General features: G+C 39.9%; 1 long non-coding RNA gene across 1 annotated transcript in view; it reads left to right on the plus strand.

Annotated features, from left to right (window-relative positions):
* Window positions 1-829, plus strand: part of LOC129526110 (uncharacterized) — a 29,550-nt gene extending 28,721 nt beyond the window's left edge. Inside the window, exon 3 of the long non-coding RNA XR_008670718.2 lies at window positions 655-829. This is a non-coding gene — a long non-coding RNA (uncharacterized lncRNA). The remainder of the gene's footprint in view (window positions 1-654) is intronic.
* Window positions 830-20,810: the final 19,981 nt, after the last annotated feature.

Here is a 20,810-nt window from a genome sequence, read left to right on the forward strand (position 1 = left end):
TGTTCCCATTGTTTAGGACTAGTAAACTTGCTGAATGTGAGAATTGATCAGAGCAGCTTTTTTTTTTTTCCCCCTGTGACTGGAGGGATGGGGCATCAGGAGGCACTAGTTTTCCCATTGGTGTGGGAATTCAAAAAATCAGAATCTAATGAAGAAAGGATTTAGAGAAAAAAGACATCATTGAAGATAAAACATGAACCTACTTTACAATTTTGCCTAGGGTTAAGATGTTTAGAATGACTTTATTTACATACTTTTCCAAGGAGGCATTTCCATGATACAAATGGTGGACTTCAACCATATTCAACAAATATTATACTGAGTCCTTAAGAGGGGGGACCACAGAATCTTAATTATGGAGCTCATTTTTATAACCTAATAAAAGCTAATAGATAGAAAACCTAATTATAGGAACTGTTGAAACTCTTTCTCTCCACAACTCACCCTTCACTTATGTAACATATGATATATATATATATTTTAGACAATGACATACAAGAGAATAACCGCAAAAAGTAGCATACCTGGCAATGAAATTGAAGCATTAATCTCCAGGTGTCTACCTAGCAGAGTAGAACACTCTGTTGAGGCCCATGATGGGAAGAAAGCTTGTCTTAGTAAATACATGCTAAATACATTTCCTCTGTTTGGCAGGTACCATGAGGCTGCTATTTGAAAAATGCTGATTATTTATATTTTCTGTGAAGAAACGGGAGCAGGCTGTTCACTGAGAACTAGGAAACAGATGTTGATGCTGAAGGTACAGGATAAGGGTGAGGCTTTTCTTCTTACCGACCATGTTTTAAGTCAACTAGCCTTGGAGGCTGAGATGTCTCCAACCTATCTCTGCCTCAAGACTCAGGCAGCTGCTCTTTCTTTGGCCAGACCAGTTGGCACTTCAACAGATGCGTGCATCTCAGCACAGAGTGTCTTCTGCACACATTTGATATTTTGAAGATCAAATTTTGCATGCTCAGAAAATAAATTTGGGGAAATTCACACTTAAACTTGCCTGGTGGATTCAGCTTTCAAATTTTTCTGAATAATGAACCCAAGTCCAACCTCCAAAGGATAGTCGTATGTGAGAATGTATATACATTTCTCTTTGAAACAGTGGACTTCTAAATCATTGGTCTAAGTCTGTTAAATTAGCTTTCCCTTTTCTGAAGTCCAAGAGCCATCGTCCAGGGCTAGTGACTCTCTACCCTCAATGGTACTTACCATACCTATCTTTTCAGTTGAGGAGATCTTTAGGTCAAGCTCTGTGTTTTTTTCTAATCTTTTCTAAAACACTTAAGCACAGTGCATTGCACATTGAGTTTAGTCTGCAGATCATTTGAAATAAATAGAACTGTTATTCAGATATACAATCTTGGGAAATATAAACCACATTTTGACAATTTGAAGCAGAAATTTTGACTTTAAGATATTTTAATGTATAAGAAAGAACAAACTCTCTAAGTTCATTTATATACTTATGAGTAATGTACACAAAGGCGGTATACATTTCATTCCTGGCCTCTGTTCTATTGCTATTTTTTCCCCTTATTTAAAACTCTATTATTCATTATTAGGTAATGTTTTGAGATGTATATTTCTGATACTTACCTCTGACCACCATCCCACATGTAACACTATTTTAGGGTCATTTTAAAAGAATAAAAATGCTGTATTATCAACTAAAATGTACATTTAAAGTCTCAGAAGGCAACAAAATTGAAAGACTGCATCCAATTTAAAATTGGTTGAGTCTACTATCTATATATCTATCCATCTATGAGCTGCTTATGTGCATACTCACCAGCCACACGTACATACAAGATCAAGGACAATGTCAGCCTCCATTATTTTCATGCCATCTTAAGTCATTTCATAGTAAATCTATAAATAATGATAATAAATGATCGCCTAGTTCAAGGCATCTATCAACTTTAGAAACAAACAGGCTGGGAGCAGTGGCTCACACCTGTAATCCCAGCACTTTGGGAGGCTAAGGCGGGTGGATCATGAGATCAGGAGTTCAAGATCAGCATGGTCAATATGGTGAAACCCCGTGTCTACTAAAAATATAAAAACTAGCAGGGCATGTTGGTGCGCGCCTGTAATCCTGGCTACTTGGTAGGCTGAGGAAGGAGAATCACTTGAACCTGGGAGGCGGAGGTTAGAGTGAGCTGAGATTGCGCCATTGCACTCCATCCTGGGCGACAGAGCGGTGAGACTCCGTCTCAAAAAGAAAAAAAAGAAAGAAAGAAAGAAAGAAAGAAAGAAAGAAACAAAATTTAAAAAGGGATACTTTCATTTGGGAACTTGTTGATGGAACTCACAGTCTAACATTGAAAAGATAAAGGACACATACATTACAAAAGAAGGAAAGAACAGGTTGCCATTGTGAGGGTTAGAAGTGATAGAAAAATCTCAAATGTAAAGAAGGAATACAAAAATAAAACTCTCTGTAAGTATCTGAGAAGAGTAGCTCTCAAATTCCTGTGGATTAATTGTGAAATTATTTTGTCAATCTTTGGTCCAACACTTAATGAGTACCAATTATTATGAATATTTTACAAAATCTCCTGTCAAGGCAAAACATGGATTTACAGATGATAAAAATATATTATGAATAATTTTCAGTGATTGTACATGCTGAGGCTAGACAACATCAGTGAAGAGAAGCAAGGAAGGGGCTGACTCTGGGATGGAATGAGGAGGGTAGAGAATGTTTGAAAGTGCTAGCAAACACATGAGAGGAGTTGACATTAAAGAATGGAGAGAAATTCAATAATAGGATGAAGGTCAGTGACAAGAATTTGTAACTATTACATGATAAACATAATACACAAAGAATGTTTTCATTCTGCTATGATTTGCCAGAGTGTATATTGGTGTTAAGGAAGGCTTCGGAAGGTTAGAAATGTCTGTTACATATTTTAACAACAATAAAAAATATTATTACATCTGGCCTTTGAAATTTTGACAAGATTGTGTCAAAGTAGATGTGTCAAAATAGCTGTCTATGTCTCCCTGGATAAAACAATTGCATCAGAATGGCTGTGTCAAATGGGCAGAGGCAAAACTTCCTATGAACAACATGGTCAAGCTCCCTTTAGTATTACAATGGTCAGTAACCTATTTCATTTCTGGGCTCCCAGACTGGATCTCTGGATACCAGCATCGACCACACAACACTGGCAGGGTAAGAATCCATTCTGTCACTTATTATTATAGTCGTTCATTGATTGATTGATGTGTAAGTAGGGGACCTAAAGGGAAAAATGAATATGTATGATTCTAATTAAAATAGAAGAATATTTTCTTCTGTGGTTCATTTATTTACTTTGTTATTGACAATTTCAGGTTTTCTCTACATGGAATATTGAATATTTTATAAAACTATTGCCTCGATACTGGAAATAGGTAGCTTTCTAGGCATATGGTAGGATCGTACATCTCTACTGATATGGTTTGGCTGTGTCCCCACCCAAATCTCATCTTGAATTGTAGCTCCCATAATCCCCACATGTCATGGGGAGGGACCCCGTAGAAGGTAATTGAATCATAGGGGTGGTTTTTCCCATGCTATTCTCCTGATAGTGAATAAGTCTCACAAGATCTGATGGTTTTATAAAGGGCAGTTCCCCTGCACACACTCTCTTTCCTGCCACCATGTAAGACATGCCTTTGCTCCTCTTTTGTTTTCTGCCATGATTGTGAGGCCTTCCCAGCCACGTGAAACTCTGAGTCCATTAAACCTCTTTTTCTTTATAAATTACCCAGTCTCAGGTATTTCTTTATAGCAGTACGAAAATGGACTAATACATCTATCCTCCTTTTGAATATAGGCTTGGCTCTGTGAGTTGCTTTTGCCAAAGATTTGTGAACATTGAACAGAAGTGATATGTGTGGCTTTCCTTTCTATACTTTGGAAGCATGTATTGAGATGGTGCCTCTGTTCACTTTGGTCCCTGCCTGAATGAATACATTGGGCAAGGCCTCCACTGCTACCTTATATTAGGTATTAGCATGCACGAAGAATAATCTTTGTCATGTTAAGCCACTGAGATTTGGTGCCATAGCCCATCTTAACTGATAAACTGGAAAAGAACAAAGTCATTCAGCCTGTTGATGCATATGTAAAACTGTATTCTTCCTCTAAAAATCTTAGATTCTAAATTAGGCTTTGGTTTTATTTTATCATAATACAAGTTTCCAAAACAGAAAGACAAAGAAAAAAAAGAATTGTCACTTTTCTGACGTTTTATTTCTGGAAAATTACTGCCACTTCATTAAACATCCTATAAAGCTGTTAGGTACTAATTATTTGTAGGTGTAAAGTTTTAAATATGGCTATCTTACTGGTAAGTATTGGGATTGTATTGCAAATGGTTCAATTGGTAAACTTTGAGAGCAGGTGACAAAGGATGATTAAAAAGAAATCTAGGGCTACTGCACCAGGGACTGTGATTTGTTATCTTGTTTTGACAAGTGCAGTTTAGATTTAATTGTACGTGATAACAATCTGTAAGGGGAGTGGAAATGTACTGGGATTCATTTTGTAAAGGTGATCCAAAACACCTCAAGACTGCACACTGTTCTTAAGTCTGCTGAGAAATGAGGTGTGACATTGCCAAGTTTCCATGTGAAAATGATTATGTTTGTAGATTGAGAGAGAATCAACCTAAATCATTCTATTGTATATTCTGGTTGACTGACACACAGATTTGCCTAATCAAGGACGTGTGCTGCCAATAATTGAGTGTTTGCTATTTTTCAATTTTCAGAAAACTACTTGATAATTCAAGATTTTTTTTTTCCCAAGCAAGAATCATTCACATGCCCTGTGTTCATTTATATTCTTCTGTTATGGTTTGGTTGTAATCCAGGGTTTTCTGACTGATTAGCTATGCACGGCTTGTTTCAAACCAGTGCAAACTCCAGCATTCTCCTCATCTTGTTGTTTCTTTTTCATGTGTAATATTATGAGGTTTCCTAACTTCGCCTGGAAATGTGGTTATTACTGCATAAAAAGTTTAGTTGAGCCTTGAAAAAATAAAAATATTACCTCGCAACAAGTCTACCATCATATGCCACAGAAATCATCTCTCTCCTCTAGCCGAGAGAAAAAAAGAAAAACTCAAAATAAGAAAGTAAAAACTGAATTCTCTATTAACTGTTTGATGGCAAAACCTTCCTAAATGTCTCAAGGTATTGTTACTTAATGTCAGATTTTGTTCATTGCCTCAAATATAATCTCATATATATATATATGTAATCTTATATATATATTTATATATATAATATATATTTCCAATATATATATTTCCAATCCAAATAGGTGTAATTATTTTTATAATAGCAACAATTTGCATATAAATTATATATTAGAAAGAAGAATGATTTGCCCCCCTCACCAAAGCAATGGTATATAGGTTTCTACTTTTCCTTCTGTTCTATTACTCTAAATTCAGGTGATACTATCTCTCTTTAAACTTCTCCCAGGATTACTTTGCATTGCTCCTTATTTGTTCCTTGAAAAGCTTCTGCAGATGAAAGCTTATTTACTATAGCCCTTGTACTTGCTAAAACTTAATAGGAAAAATACTTGTAAGCAGCACAGTGGTATCTGTCAGAGAGGCAATAATTTGGTTTCAAAAAGCTGTCTGATCCTTTTTCTTTTCCTTAGACTCTGCCTCCTGATATAAAATTGCATATCAGTGACTTAAATGGACAAAAAGCAAGTGCCTGTAGCACCCTGACTCTGAGGGTCTCAGCTTTCCGTTTTTCCATGTGGATCCTTCTAAAGTTGGGGAGCCACATACCCCTGAGCAAGGAGGTGGGGCAGGCAGGTGTTTCAGCAATTCCGGGAGGTAGATGTGTGGTTTGAATGGTCTCCAGGCCATCTTTTTTTTTTTTTTTTTTTTTTTTTGAGATGGAGTCTTGCTCTGTCACCCAGGCTGGAGTTCAGTGGTGCGATCTCGGCTCACCGCAAGCTCTGCCTCCCAGGTTCACACCATTCTCCTGCCTCAGCCTCCTGAGTAGTTGGGACTACAGGCGCCCGCCACCACGCCCAGCTAATTTTTTGTATTTTTAGTAGAGACGGAGTTTCACCATGTTAGCCAGGATGGTCTCAATCTCCTGACCTCGCGATCCGCCCTCCTCGGCCTCCCAAAGTGCTGGGATTACAGGCATGAGCCACTGTGCTCGGCCTGAATGGTCTCCAGGCCATCTTGATGCAGCCTGGTGGTGAGGAGAGAGTGTGGTTTCTCCTTTCTTTGAAAATCATGGCCCTTGTTTAGGTGGGGAAAATGTTTCAACAGTGCATTTTGGAAAGAGAATTAGATAACCCCAAGTTCTCTTTAAACTGATATTTTAGATGTACTTTATAGAGGTACTGAGAGTTTCAGATAGCTTATTCTTGATAGCCTTTTTGTTGTTAATGATGGCTACTAAGATTCTGGATCCCACACAATGGGATTGTCAGGAAGGGAGTCTACTCTGCCACTGTTCAATAAGTAGGTGCCCATCTGCTTGCCATGAAGAGCAGCATTCAGAGGAAGTGGGTCCATAAAAATCACCTCCAAGGGTCCTGACAAAGCTTGAGTAGTTTTTGATGGCCTATAGGCACTTTCTGTACTTGGCCTGTGTGGTTTTTGAGTGGCCAACTTGGGTCCCTTTGGTTTCTGGGTTTACTAAGGCAGCAATAAGTCTGTGCATAAGGATCTTCCAGTTTTTCTTATTTTTTGAATTATTTGTGGCTTCCTTGTCTAATACTTACCCCCTTCAACCTAACCACAGCATCCATGGCCTTCAATATTATACAGCCTCAATATACAACCTTGGCCTCTTCAGTCTAGTGCCCCCTAGCTTCCTGACATGTATATTGCTTTCCAGCCAAATGTTCACTGACTTTCCTGAAAGCTTTGCTTCCTTTCTTGATTCCAGGACTTTGTCCATGTGTCTCATCTTGTATAAAATGTGCTTCTATGTGTTGCTGAATCCGTTTATCTCAGGGCACTTCCCAATTCAGTGAATGGCGTCTTCAAGCACCATGTTGCCTGGGAAAAAACATAGGGGTCTGTTTGATTTCTTCTTTTCCCTTCTTCCACTATTTGTCAACAAGTATCGATTATGTTACCAAAAAATGTTACCCAGATTCCAAGAACTTACCATCTCCCCAGTGCCTATTCTCATCCAAGCCAGCACCTGGCCCGGATGGCCAAAGCAGACAGCCCTCCAAGTGGTCTCTCTAGTTCCATTTATGACCCACATGAATAATTCTCCATTCAGAAACCAATGTGATTTTGTAAAAGTATAAATCAGATCATTTCAGTCCTTGCTTAAAACCCCACAGTGGCTTGCAATGGTTCCAGGTGATCTGGTCTCTGGTGCCTCCTCAGCTTCACTGCCTACTCTTCTTTCCTGGATTATTATATTATATATTCCTGCTTTGTGGGCCTTCTTTCTGTTCCTTGGACAACTGAAGTATATATATCCCTCAGAGAGTTTACATGGATGGCTCAATCTGTGTAGAATCTACTTAGCCCCAAATGTCTGCTTCTTAAAATTCAGGACTGAGCTCAGATGTTACCTTTGCAAAGAGGATGTCCTGAATTATCATGTAGAAAATAATTCCTTCCCTGAGAAATTCCATATCCGTTGGTCTGTCTAGTTTTTGCTGAAATTCTCATGTACTTATCATTTGTTTATTATCTGGCTTCTCAAACATAAAGAGGGATATTAATTTTTTTGTTAAGCACTCACTGGATTGCCAGTGCTCAGCTCAAGGCCAGCCTATAGATATCGATCCCCTGAGAGAAAGAGTCTGAAATGCTCCTGCCTTCATGAATGTTCATAGCTTTAACTTCTCTTATGTACCTACCCTAGATTTGTGTATTTTCCTCCCCTCTTATAGTTAAAGTTTTTCAAGGGACTGTGTTCTACTCAAGCTTTTTTCCCTCAGAGTACTTTTTGTGAAGTAAACACTGAGCCAATATTTACTGAATTCAATTATCCTGTTTTTATTAAAGGAAATTGAGTAACAAATTTAAGTAGCATTCTATAGTATCTGAGAGAATTAAAAAGAATTAACAACAGCCTCAAACAGGGACTACACTCAGCGTACTCATTTCCAGGTGTTCATTCTCAGATATGCTTTCGTTTCAGACCTCTTATTCAAAAGCTCAGTCTGCAGAAGCTGCAAACAGTTGATTGGTTCAAAAGGAAATGAAGTAGGCCTGGAAAATAGTTGAGCAAAAGAAAATTCTCGCATCCTCCAAGGCTTAATTAGTACTTCCTAGGTGTCATGAATTCCTGACAATACGTAGGAAAAGGCATGGATTGGTGGTTTAGGAAGCAAGATGGCAGCCTCTAAGCAAGTAGAGGAGTGATAAGGAGATAGATGTTCAAAATTCAACTTTTGAGTCAGTCTAAGGAGGATATAGAGGTAACTTTCTGACTGTCTATACTGATATTGGTTACTGTGCTCTCTATGGCAGATAAAGAACAGACACTCTCAGCCCTCTGTAATGTGTAAATTGCTTTTAGACACTCTCTCCAGGAAAGCAAGATGGTGTCAGCTTGGAAGTTGTTAGGCTGCCAATCCTATTGTCAGGCAACCAGGATATTTGAATTCAGATGTGTTGAAATTCCATTTGTGAGTTTTCCACTACAAATCCCTAACATATAGAGAGACCTCTGGCTAGAAAACGAGTAAGCTTCACACATCAAATCTCTTTTCAAATATATTTTAAATGGCCCTGCTCAAAGAATCCTGGAAACAAGTTACAAATTGAAGTATTCAACAAGGCTGAGGACAGGTGAGAGGGAGAATACAGTTATTTCAGGAAGTACAACAGTCATCCATTTTGTCATGATGGAGTCATTCTTTCATTTTTATTCATTCAAAAAATACTGGTTGAAACACAGAGTATCACAATGCTTAAGAATTTAGGCCTGAAGTCAGAAGGTTGGATTCAAATCTACTGTGATGGTTAGTTTTATGTGTCAAGTTATTTGGGCCAAGTTATTCAATTAAGCATGAATCTAGGTGTTGTGAAGGCATTTTTGTAGATGTGCTTAACATCTACTGTCAATTGACTTTAAGTAAAGGAGATTATTTCGATAATCTGAGTGGGCCTTATCTAATCAGTTGAAAGGCCTTAGGAGCAAAACAGTTTTCGCCAAGGAAAAAGAAATCCCTCCTGTGGAATGCAGCCTCAGCTCCTGCCTGGGAGTTTCCAGCCTGCTGCTTGTCTGCCCCACAGACTTCAGACTTGCCCAGGCTGACTATACAATCACATGAGACAAGTTTTTGAACTCTCTGTTTCTTTCTGTCTCTCTGTCTCTGTCTCTATGTCTGTCTGTCTCTCAGTTTGTTTTGTTTCTCTGGTAGAACACTGGCTGACAAATCTATTAACTGAATTGACCTTGGGGAAATATCTTATCCTCTCTGTTCCTCAATTTCTTCATCTGTAAAATAAAGATATCAAGAGTGTCCATCTGTATCCATCTCACAAGCTTTTTATGAGAATTAAGTGAGTTAATAAATATAAAGTCCTTAGACTGGGAACTGACACATGGTATGTGTGCTTCTTAATTATTAAGCACCTAGTGTTTGCTTAGTGTAGCTGCTGGGGAGAAATAAGAATAAAGATGAGATATGCCTGACATTAAGAAGTGTGCCATTCCTCAGAGGCTTCTAAGTCATAATAACAAGTAAACTTCATCAGAATATGACCCCCAGTGCATGCTCATAATTAGGAAAAGGTCAGCCTATAATGCTAATAGTCCTACTAATGAGGGTAGATAATATTTCTCTACTTTGTGCCAAGTATGATACAGATAATTTCATTTGTTCATTTTTACACATATCCTTTATTCATTTATTATTTCATTTAACAAATATTCATTGGATGCTTATTATATATTTGGTACATTCTAGATGCTGAGAATATAGTAGAAAATAGACAGAAAAGATCTCCTGCCTTGTAATGTATATCGCAGTAGGAGCTACACAAACAAAAAGAATGTGTAATATAAAATCCAGTAGGGATGAGTTTTATGAAGAAGATAAAGCATGGTAAGAACAGCCTGGTGATGCTAAAGCTGATGCCTGAATCATGAAAAGGGGCAGTTTTGCAAATATTTTTTGGGAGATGACTTCATGTTGAGAAACAGTAAGTGTGAAGGCCCTTAGATTACAAGTAGCTTGACATAGTGGAGGGAAGGAAAGAGGACCGTGTAGCTGGAGCAGAGTGTTCAATAAGAAGAGTAGTCAGGAACTGATGTTGGGAAAGAAGGGAAGTGGAGCCCAGATCTCATAGGATCCTACAGGCCATGCCAAGGGTTTTTATTTTATTCAAAGTGTGATGTGAGTATAATGATGCATTTTGAGTAGAAAATGCAGACATTTATCATAGATGTGGGTAAAGTCTATGGGCCATGGTGGTGTTGGGCAGTGGAGAGAAGAGTGAAGTGTAGGTACTGCACAGGAGGCCATTGGGGTAGAACAGGTGAGGGAGGTGAGAACTGGCACTCAATAGAGACATGGAGGGGGTGAGAAGTGGATGAAATTCAGGATGGATCCAGGGGATAGAGCTTTGGGGCCTGAAATGAAGTTGCAGTTGCTGCCTTGACATCTTTAAGCTTCACAGGGCCCCAGAGTCTTCACTGCAAGTTTCCCTGCTATTACACTCCCCACCCACTAGTCCCTGCAGCAGTTGGACCAGCTACACTCTAACAGGTTCTCAACCCAACAGGTTTGACTTCCCTGCCAGCCTGTGAAATTATCCAAACCAGTTAATCATATTCTCCTATGGGAAACGGGGGTCACTGCACCCTCTTGTTACTACAGAGTCTCTCCCCAGCAGCCCCTGCTTGTTCACTCTGTTCCAGCATGCAACCTGTGGGACCCCGCATGGTATGCATGGTACTTTATTCTGGGCTGTGAGAATGTATGACAAATCAACTGCTGCTACTTTCATCTCCAGTGTTGGGTTGCTTGTATTTGTCCATGTTGTGCTAATTGAAGCAACGAATCCCTCCCTCACCAATGGAGTGAATAGGAGGCAATCAGAACAATGGATGGCAAAAGTAGGATGGCCCAACCACCACCAAGAACTTGTAGCTTTAGTTATCTGCTCTTTGCTAACCAGCTGGTTCTGGATAGGGCCAGAATGTCTGCACTATAAGTGACTGGATGGAGACAGAAACTGAAATTTGTGGCTTAATGCAGCCAGAAACCAAAATACACTGAGGAAATTTGTACAGAAAGAAAATAAGTAGGTGAGGGGAGCCCACCCTGCAGGAAAAGGCAGTGTTGTAGCAGAGGCTGGTTTCTATTCCCCAGCCTCTGGGCTGTGGGCCAGCACTGTTTTGCTGCATCACTGGGCTGCCTGTGGCTTTGTCACAACAGAGGCTAATCCTCAGGGTTAGAACAATACCCCAAACAACAAAACACTCATGATACCCCTGTGGCACAGCAAAGGTGTTTATGCAAACCTGACTTAAACCTAGGGCCCTTAAACCATAACAATTGCCACCTGGGAGGCACCTAAGCCTGACAATACTGAGGCTCTCTGGAAGAAGACTTTTTATAAATATAGGCAGAGTAGAGGGGACCCTCCCCAATGAAGTATATCCAGTGACAAACAGAAAAAAGGAGGGAGAGAAAGAAACCTGGATACAGGAGGAGAGAAAATTTAAACATATGTGCATATACATGTTTAAATTTATGTAATTTATATATATGTAATTAAATTAAAACATAGGTCCACAATTTGGCCCAATTTGAAATTCAAAATTTACTAGAAGTAATTTAAACAGCAAAAAGATAAAGAAGTGCTAATTGGCTTTAGTGTCTCTATGATATAGGTTCTGAATTCACTTTAACATCTGTTGAAATTAACAATTCATGGACCTTCATGTACTTCAACACTGGGGCTCAAATTATTGTTATATCTGGAGGTGGGGTGCCACTAACTTTAAACAAGGTACCGCTATAATCTTGGGAGAGTTACTGAATATAAAATAAAGAACAAATAGGTATGCCTCACCTTAACCATCAAAGCTATTGCTTTGGGAAATAAATTCCCATGGTCATAGCACCCATTGCTCTAAAATGTCTCACAGTAAGCATGGATAATCTGACTCAATCAATAAATAATAAAAATAAAAATTAGATTAAGTCTTTGGCACCTAAAAATTGGCTTGACAAAATGGAACTACATAACCCCCCTAGTAAATATCATTAATATGGTCCAATATAAATTTGGATTTTAAAGGATCAAACTTCATTATATAAGACCTAATTAGTAACAGGATGATTATCTCCACTGCTTCTCCATTTGACAGCCCAATTTTGTGCTTTCTTATACCTAGAAAGAATAATAGAAGATTGTAGATCACTACAGTCTTAATCCTGTGGTTGCATCTGCTAAGGTCCCCATACTCAACACCAAATATTATTGAAATTACTTTTAAAAAATCTAATCAGCAATCAGTAAATATTTTGCTATTATAGGTTTAGTTAATGCAGTCTATTTAGTGCCTATTTCGGCAGCCTCTGAGATGCAGTTTGCCTTTCCCTCTGAAGGGACCCAACACACCTTTACCAGGCTGCCCATGGAGTACACCAGCAGCTTTGCCATTGCACACAGTCTTTGCAAGGAATGTCTTCAATGCATCTACCTTTCCCAGAAGCACTGCTATGAAACTATATTGATGACATCCTCCTGAGGTCATTTGACACATTAATTAAGGACATGAAAATATAAAATAGCTTATAAAAAGGGAATAGGCAATTGCCCCATATAGTATAAAGCCCTGCCACCTTGGCTACATTTTTGAAAATTATTGGTAAATCAAGAGATGTTTCATTCCTGACAGTATCAAGAAACAAACAGCTATTGACCTTTTCAAATGTTAATACAAGTCCATTTTTTTTTAGTAATTTTGGGATTCTGAAGGCAGCATAGTCCACATTTTAAATTTTTACTTGACATATTTAGGCTGTCACTTGAAATCAGCCCACCTTAAATGAGCCCCTCTTAACAAAAGATTCTAGAATCTGTCCAGTTGAAAGAATCAGGAATTCCCCTTAGTGCCCTTAGAGAGTCCTTTGTTTTAGAGCCTTTAGTGACATTCCTTATGCCACTGGAGTTGCTGGCTTACTTATGGTGGCCACAGTTAGTTGTCCACGGACTTCTAATGCAAGAAGCTGCCTTTCCTCAGACCTGCGCTATATTATTAGAGCGGTAATAGCTGGCCACTTACTGGGTTCTCGTGGAAAGAGGCTTTAACAGACTGTGAACCTGTTACCCTCCATATCCAGCTGTCCATTTTTGCCTTACATCACCCTCAAAGCTCGGTATGGCTACCAAGGTCTCTTTGCTACAGGATGGGGCCAAATCTGGGCCATCTGTATATTCTACTTGCAGGAGAGGATGGCCTTCTCTGTCCTCAATTTCTTGCCATGTTTTGGCACTGGAGAAAGACACCGCTTTTCCAGACCCCTTGGCTACCCAGGAAACTCGCTGGAATTAATGGAGTTATTTGCAATGAGATTTTGTACACTTCACAGATGGAATTGCCATCATCCTATGTGATGGAGCCCAGTGGAATGTTGCTGGTTTCCATCTCTTAACCAAGACAGCCGTGATGAAGGATGGTACCCAAGGATAAGCACAATTGGCCAAACTTTACACAGTCATCTTACCTAACTGGGTGTTCTGCCCAATAAATGGCCCCATCTGCACATTTTTACATACTCTTGGACTACTGCCTAAGGGTTGCCCCCTTCAGGATAAAGAACTTTGGAAATATCTTGCCTCACAGATACCCAAAATATAAATCAAGGTAAGAGATGTCTCTACATATACTAAGGCCACAACACAAGGCTTCACCAGTACACTCCTTAGCTCCTGTGAAGTAGTTCCAGACATCACCCATGTTGACAAGACACTCATTCACTTCTCAGAATATACAATGCTGGGCTCTTGAAGAAGATATTCAATGGAACTTCCACTTTTACTATAAACCAGGCAATTGGTTTCACTGTGAGGCCTAATGAGCTCCCCAAATAACTCCTGTTCAAATTATCAAGTGGTAAATGGACCCCCTACTGGGTATTGCTATTGCCATAGGTGTTGATTAATCTCAATTCACACCCCTAGGGATGGGCACTTCCTCCACTTATGCCTCACGGGTCTATCAATTATCTTCAGTGGCCGTAAAGGGAGCTACCTCTAAGTTTATGTTCTTGATGTCTACTCCACCATGTGGCTCTATCCTTCCTGGTTAATGCTGATGACCCTTCCAAGGGGAATGCTTCCACTCTCTAAAAATCTTAGTTATCAACAAGGTTTAAATTAACCTCAAGTTATCAAGGTACTGAATGTGGTATAAGGGTTAAAATTAAGATGCAATATGAAGTGCTGTCTTGACAACTTTGTGCTTCACAGGGCCCCAACCCCAAGCCCAAGTCCCCTGCTCTCCTCAGATATGCCCCCACCCAGCTAGCTCTCACATCAGTTGGACCAGCTCTACCCTATCCAGTCCTTAACCCAATGGATTTCACTTCTCTGTTGGTCTGAAAAATTATTCAAACAAGCCAATTATATCCTTCCACTGGAACCAGGGTTCACCCCAGACTCTTGTTACTACAAAGCATGCTTCCCACAGCCTGTTCTTGTTTACTCTATTCCTGAATGCAACCCCAATGTGGCCCTACAGAGCATTTAGTGTCTTCCTCCTTGGGCTGTGAATATATGTGACTAATAAACTGCTGTCATTCTCATTTGCCCAGTGTTGTGTGTTTGCCATCTTCATACTATTTAGGGAGGGGGTTTCCTCCCTCACCAGTGGGTGAATAGGAGGCTATCAGAACAAGAGCCAGCAGTATTTACTGATGGTATGCATGTGAGATGAAAGGGAAGAATCAAGAGTGTTATTTAGATTTTTCACCTGAAAAAATATGAATAAATGTCCATGCTATTTATTGAGAAGGGAGAGAGGAGGAACAGCTTTGGAGAAGGAAATTAAGAAAGTTTAGAGAAATAAAAGACCATATTGTCAAACAAGATGAAATGGGATAAATAGGGTTTTGAGAAATGATTGGGGAGAAATCACTTCCAGTTGGAGGAATAAAGAGGCTCACATGAAAGGAGATGTTTAAACGGAACCTTGAAGGGTTGAAAAGATTTTTGTCACTAGTGGTGTTGGAATTATGCATCATAACAGAAGAAAATGTTAAACCAAGTCAGCAAGGTAGAGAAGCCCAGAATGACAAGTGATTTCAGCTTGGCTGATTGGAAGTAGGAGCCAAGGCTATAATGTTATTCTGGGATCTTCCTTATTGAAGACCTTGAGTACTAATAAGTCCACATTAAGTGTTTACGTTTGATCAGGAAGGCATTAGAATATGTTCAGGTTTACCCAGTAGTGATTAGGGTTGTGTGTTCTGAAGATTAGTCTCCCAGCTGTGTAATGTCCATCTTGGGAAGGAGTGTGGTGGACATTGTGAGTGTAGGTAGAAATTATTGCAATTGTCTGTGATCAGAAATGATGAAAGTCTTCCTAGAATGGAATCAGGAACAGATGTGAGAGGCATTTCAGGAAGAGGATAAAAATGAAAACAATTTGAATGGGTCTTGGTGGGTGAAAGGGAGAAGTTCAAGGTTTTCATCTCTGGGCAACTAGGAAATTATGTAGTTGCCAGCAAATATGAAGATGCTGGGAGGAGAACCAGGTCTGAGTCTAAGAAGATTTTAGTTTCAACATGTTAAGTCTGAGATGCTACTGGGATTTTTATGTTGAGGTGGTTGGAAATAGGGCCTACTCCTTTGGCAAGAGATTAGGTCTCCAGTTATCTGCTCACAGAGAGGAGCTATAGCCTGGGCAAGATGACCCTGGAGGAGCAGACTGAGAAGCTCTTCTGACATCATTCTCTCCTACTTTCTCTTATTCCCTCCACTCCAGCCAGGCTGGCTCCCTGCCATTCCAGGAACTCATTGAGCACGTTCTCACATCAGGGCCCTTGGGCTTGCTCTTCTCATTCTTAGATCTCTCTTCAGAATCTGCACAGATCACTGCCTCTCAATTTATTCAGATCTTTTCTCAAATATTCCCCATCTAAGAGGCTTCCGCTGACCATTCTATATAGAACGGCACTCTTTCTTCCTTCTGCTGTCATTCTTAGCCCCTTGCTCTGCTTTTTCTTCAGAGCACCGATGAATATTACATATTTATATTTTGTGTGTCACTACCTTCATTAGAACATAAGCTCTCTGAGGGCAAGGGCTTTGTTCTAGTTAATGTTCCATCTGTGTGTCTGGTACATAGTGTACATAACATTTCTGTGTATTTGGCAGAAGGGAAGAAAAGAGGGGGAGAGAAGAAGATGGGTCAGAATGGGATCAGAGGTGTGGGTAGGCAGCACTTTGCTTCTACTCTGTAGTGGACATCTTGTTTATCTGTTCACTCCTTTTCCTTTGCTGGTGGCATCCTGGATTTTCTCTGGATAACCATCCTGACTACTGTCAGCTCAGGGTTCAGGTGGCGGTGAGTCTGCTCCCAGATCTGTGTGGCATGTGATTCAGATCTGGCTAGTCAAAGCATCAAGTTCAAGGGGATTGGCGCAGGAATACACACCTGATCCACTTCCCCCCACTGACATCAGGCTGTAGCATGGTGATGAATAGTCCAGACTCTGGATCCTGACAGCTGGGCTCAAATGCTACCTCTGTCACTAACTAGATGAGTGACTTCGGTAAGTTATCTCACTCCTCTCTCTCTCAGTGTAATACAGGATTGTTGTGAAGATCAAAGTAATTAACACTGAGAAAGCTCTTAGACTGCTGTCTGTCACAGAGTAAGAGCTATAAACGTTTTATCATCTGGTGAGGAAAGAGAAGTGCTCCTTTCAGTGGAACTCGAAGCCAAGATGCTACAGTCTTGGAGCTGCTGGGGGTCATCTTGCCACCACATGGACCCTGAAGATGAAGCCCCATGGAGGAGAACAGAACTGAATGATGGAGAGATGCTGACTCCTGATGACACCTCTTGACTCACTTAAGTAAATTTGAGTTGGCTTGTAAGTAAGTTGTAATGGGAGATTCGCAATCAGTACGACATTCTTGAAGGCAATGCATCTCTTCAATTTGATGTGCATGTCTTGCTTGCTAGCTTCAGGTGATTCTGTGACTTCTTTAATTCTCCTCTGTCAATATCTCCCAGTTCCTGAAAGCACCAAGCAGCCTGGCTCTTTTATTTTTGCCTTTGGTAATTGTTTTTATTATTCCCTGAACTCCTATTTGCTCTTCTACTTTGATGTGCTGGACAGGAGGGACTCCAGATTCACATTTTATCCTTTTTCTCAGAGGCCAGAGCAAGGTCATCCCTCACGCCCTTTGTCTTAGGCCTGACTCTTGTTCTTTTTTGTTTTGTTGCTTTTCATGCAGAAAACACACACCTCCTTCCATGTTATTTTTCTGTCCCCTCACTCCCCTGTCAAATGCTGCTTCAGAAGAAGAAAGAAGAAAGATAGGAAAGGAAGAAACAGATATGTGTCCAGAGCCTTGCCCTTTTCAAATTCAGTGTCATGATCCCCTTAATTCACTTATTCCTCCCAAGACTCTCCTTCCTGCCCCCTGACCTAGTCTACTGACACCACAGGGGAGAGAGGGCTGTGGGGGTTATTATTCTTAGCTTTATTTGTTGGCATTCTCTCTCATAACTGTGTCCACTCAATTCCCAGCACAAAGCTTTAAGCCCCATAGATGTTCCATGCTGGCTTCTCATATTGACTGGCTCTTCCTCTTCTGAAATGGGAGCAAGGAGAAATTGAATGAACACACAGAACCATTTTGAGCCATACAGGAGGGAATTACCTCATTAAAGGAGGAGGTGAGGCCCCCCTCTGAGAGTAAGAAGAAAGTGAGGGAATGTGGCAATGATGTGGAATCCTTGGGATGGAAAGTAGGGAGAGTTTCAACCAGAGATCTTGAAAGCACTGCCCTGAAGCAGGACAGGCATTCCTGTGGGTGGTGCTGGCTCCACCAGTGCTGCTGGCCCTGCCGACCCCATGGGCCTCTCGTTTAGTCCATTCTCTCGCCCTCTGTGTCTAACCTCGGTTTCTCTGGGTCCTCAGATATATCAAGCTCTATTTTACCTCCCGGCCTTCACAGGTGCTTTTCACTATGCCAAGAAAACTCTAACTTCACGTCCTTCTTAGGTGTCACTTCTTCCAGGAGCCATCCCTCCCTTCAGGCCTTGGTTAGCTCCTCTTGCTATTTGTGCCCGTAGCTCCTTAAACTTCCCCATAGCAACATACATTGCACTTGATTGCTATTAGTTATAGAACTGTCTTTCTCCACTGCTAGATCATGGGCTCCAGAAGTACAAGAAGGCATTTCCTCCACATTTAATCACCACTGTAACTCCAGGACATAGTCCATTTCTTGGCCGTATTTGGTACTCAATCAGTGTTTGCTGAGTGAATAAACATTGGCGTGAATCTTAAAATATTATCAGGGCAAGAGGTAATTGTAACTCTTCTCTTTTCCAGTGGAATTATAGCTGCTTCATCTGTGGCCAGTTTTCTCCCATATCACATAAAGCTAGGAGAGGCGATCAAGTCTGTTGATACCTCTATGCATAGCATGTCTGAACAAGAGCAATTAACATAGAATCACCCAAAGGCAATACCCTCGTATAAATTCTTGCTTCATAAAATGAAAAAAAATGGGATAGTAAATCTAATATATTTATACTTAAATAGGATATTTACACTTTAATATGAGAATTTTTCTAATATAAAATATTTTTTTTTTATCCAAAAAGGGAACTATTTTATCCAGAAAAGTACTTCATCTCCAGACTTCACATTAGATGTGGATGTGTAGACTCCTCTATTGGGCTGGAATAGACCTGGTGACCTGCAGACAGCTGCTTATACAGCCCATTACCTACATTCCGAGCTACCTAGTCTCAGCACATTCACTTTCTGCTATGATAAACTCTGCTTTCTCTGTCTCCCTGACCTCTGCAATCTTACTGGGAATAGGAGGTGGGACAGAACTGAAAGTCTATGTAAGTGGAGGGGGCAGGGAAGAGAGGCCTTTTACTGTGACAAGTCACACTGCATAAAAGTGATTTGTGTGTGCTCAATAGCTTTCTTTCTAGTCTCCTTCTGACACTTGGGAGTTTGGTTCGTCATAGTTACTCATTTACCTTAGCCAAGAAATTACAAGTGAAGCGGAGAGAAAATATGAGTGACTAAGTGAGAGAGTTTCTGAGTTTGACAGGCAGAGGTAAAGCAAAAACAACAATGACTAGTGCTGGTATAACAGTTTTCAAAGTTGACATTTGAAGTTTATGGTGCTTTTGTTAATGAGATGTTTGAGTGGAGAAACAATAGTGCTCAAGTTAAGTTCAACTAAAAACTTAAAATACCTTTATACATTTTCGTTTTTATCTTGTCTTCTAGGGACAGACTAAGAGAAATCTGTTCTTGGTGGCAGTATCTATGACAACAAACTCATTTCATTTTCTTACTTTCATATACATGATAGACAACACTGAGGAACTTTTGATTTCTTTTCTACATACATAATTAAGCACCCGGAGACTGCCTCCTACTCCTGAAATGACTTGAACCCATAGCAAGTTATTCTGGGATTGAAGGGCAATACTGTGGGTGGGGACTGGACATAATTAATCAACCAGAGAACTCAGATATTAAGGCTAAAGAAGAATCATGTTATGTTAATCTTGCATAATCAATTATTCTTTTTCATAAGGTTTAACTCTTTGATGGGAGAAATTATGAATTCAAGAGAAATAATTCAAAGAGAAGCAAGAAAGGATGAGACCCTAAGTCCACAAATATTCTTCAGTGCCCACCATATATAGGGCATGATCTGAGGCCCCAGGGGGGAAGCAAAAGCCTGAAAAGGCAATGCTTGTTCTCCCTGAAGCTTTGCACAGAAAACCCACGTACCTGTGTGTCTATCACTCAAGGGAGGGTCTTGCCTTTATTGACTGTCTTAAAGTTAATCCCAGTCTGTGGATACACTAACTTAGCAGAAAAATCCCAGGGGAAACGAATTTAGGGGAAAAAACACCTATCTGGCAAGACCGTAGCTTTTACTGTTCAAGGGACAATAGGTTAACTATTTTCATACCCCATGAGCCAGTTTCCAGTGACACTCTGATTATCACATAAAGAAAGATTACTTCCTTTCTCTAAAAAATTTGACTAATCAAGATGTTTTAGGATTCCTGGCTACTTTTCTCCCCATTTTTGTTCTGAATTAATTGTTAAAAGTACAATAAATAATGTGAATATTTTTCAGCACTTTCTCTCATTGCTCTGTGTAGACCTGCTTCTAGAGCTCTTATGGCAGTAACTGCTGAACCTGACTGGTTGTTAAAGTTGGCTTGGTAGCTTTATAAAAATCCAGATTTGTAAGTCAGTCCAGATCTACCTAGTTAGAATCTCTAGAAGTGAAACCCAGATATACATATACATACACATATACATATACATATGTAATTTTCTTTTTCAAAAAGCTTCTCAGGTAATTTTGATAATTAGCTGATACAGAGTCTATATTATATATGATACTATGGAGTTTCTTGTGCAGTATTTTCAAAAATAGAAATGATAAGAGTGTTCCTGTTGATATTGGTTACAGAGCCCTGGGTTTGAATAGTAGATTCGCCACAATTCAGCTGCAACAGGACTTTAGGCAATTTGCCTCATCTACAAAATTACCTAATGAGTTAATACTATTACCTAATGAATAGAATTGCTGTGG

This window comes from Gorilla gorilla, chromosome 14 (assembly GCF_029281585.2).
Source record: "Gorilla gorilla gorilla isolate KB3781 chromosome 14, NHGRI_mGorGor1-v2.1_pri, whole genome shotgun sequence".
Classification (NCBI taxonomy): Eukaryota; Metazoa; Chordata; class Mammalia; order Primates; family Hominidae; genus Gorilla; species Gorilla gorilla.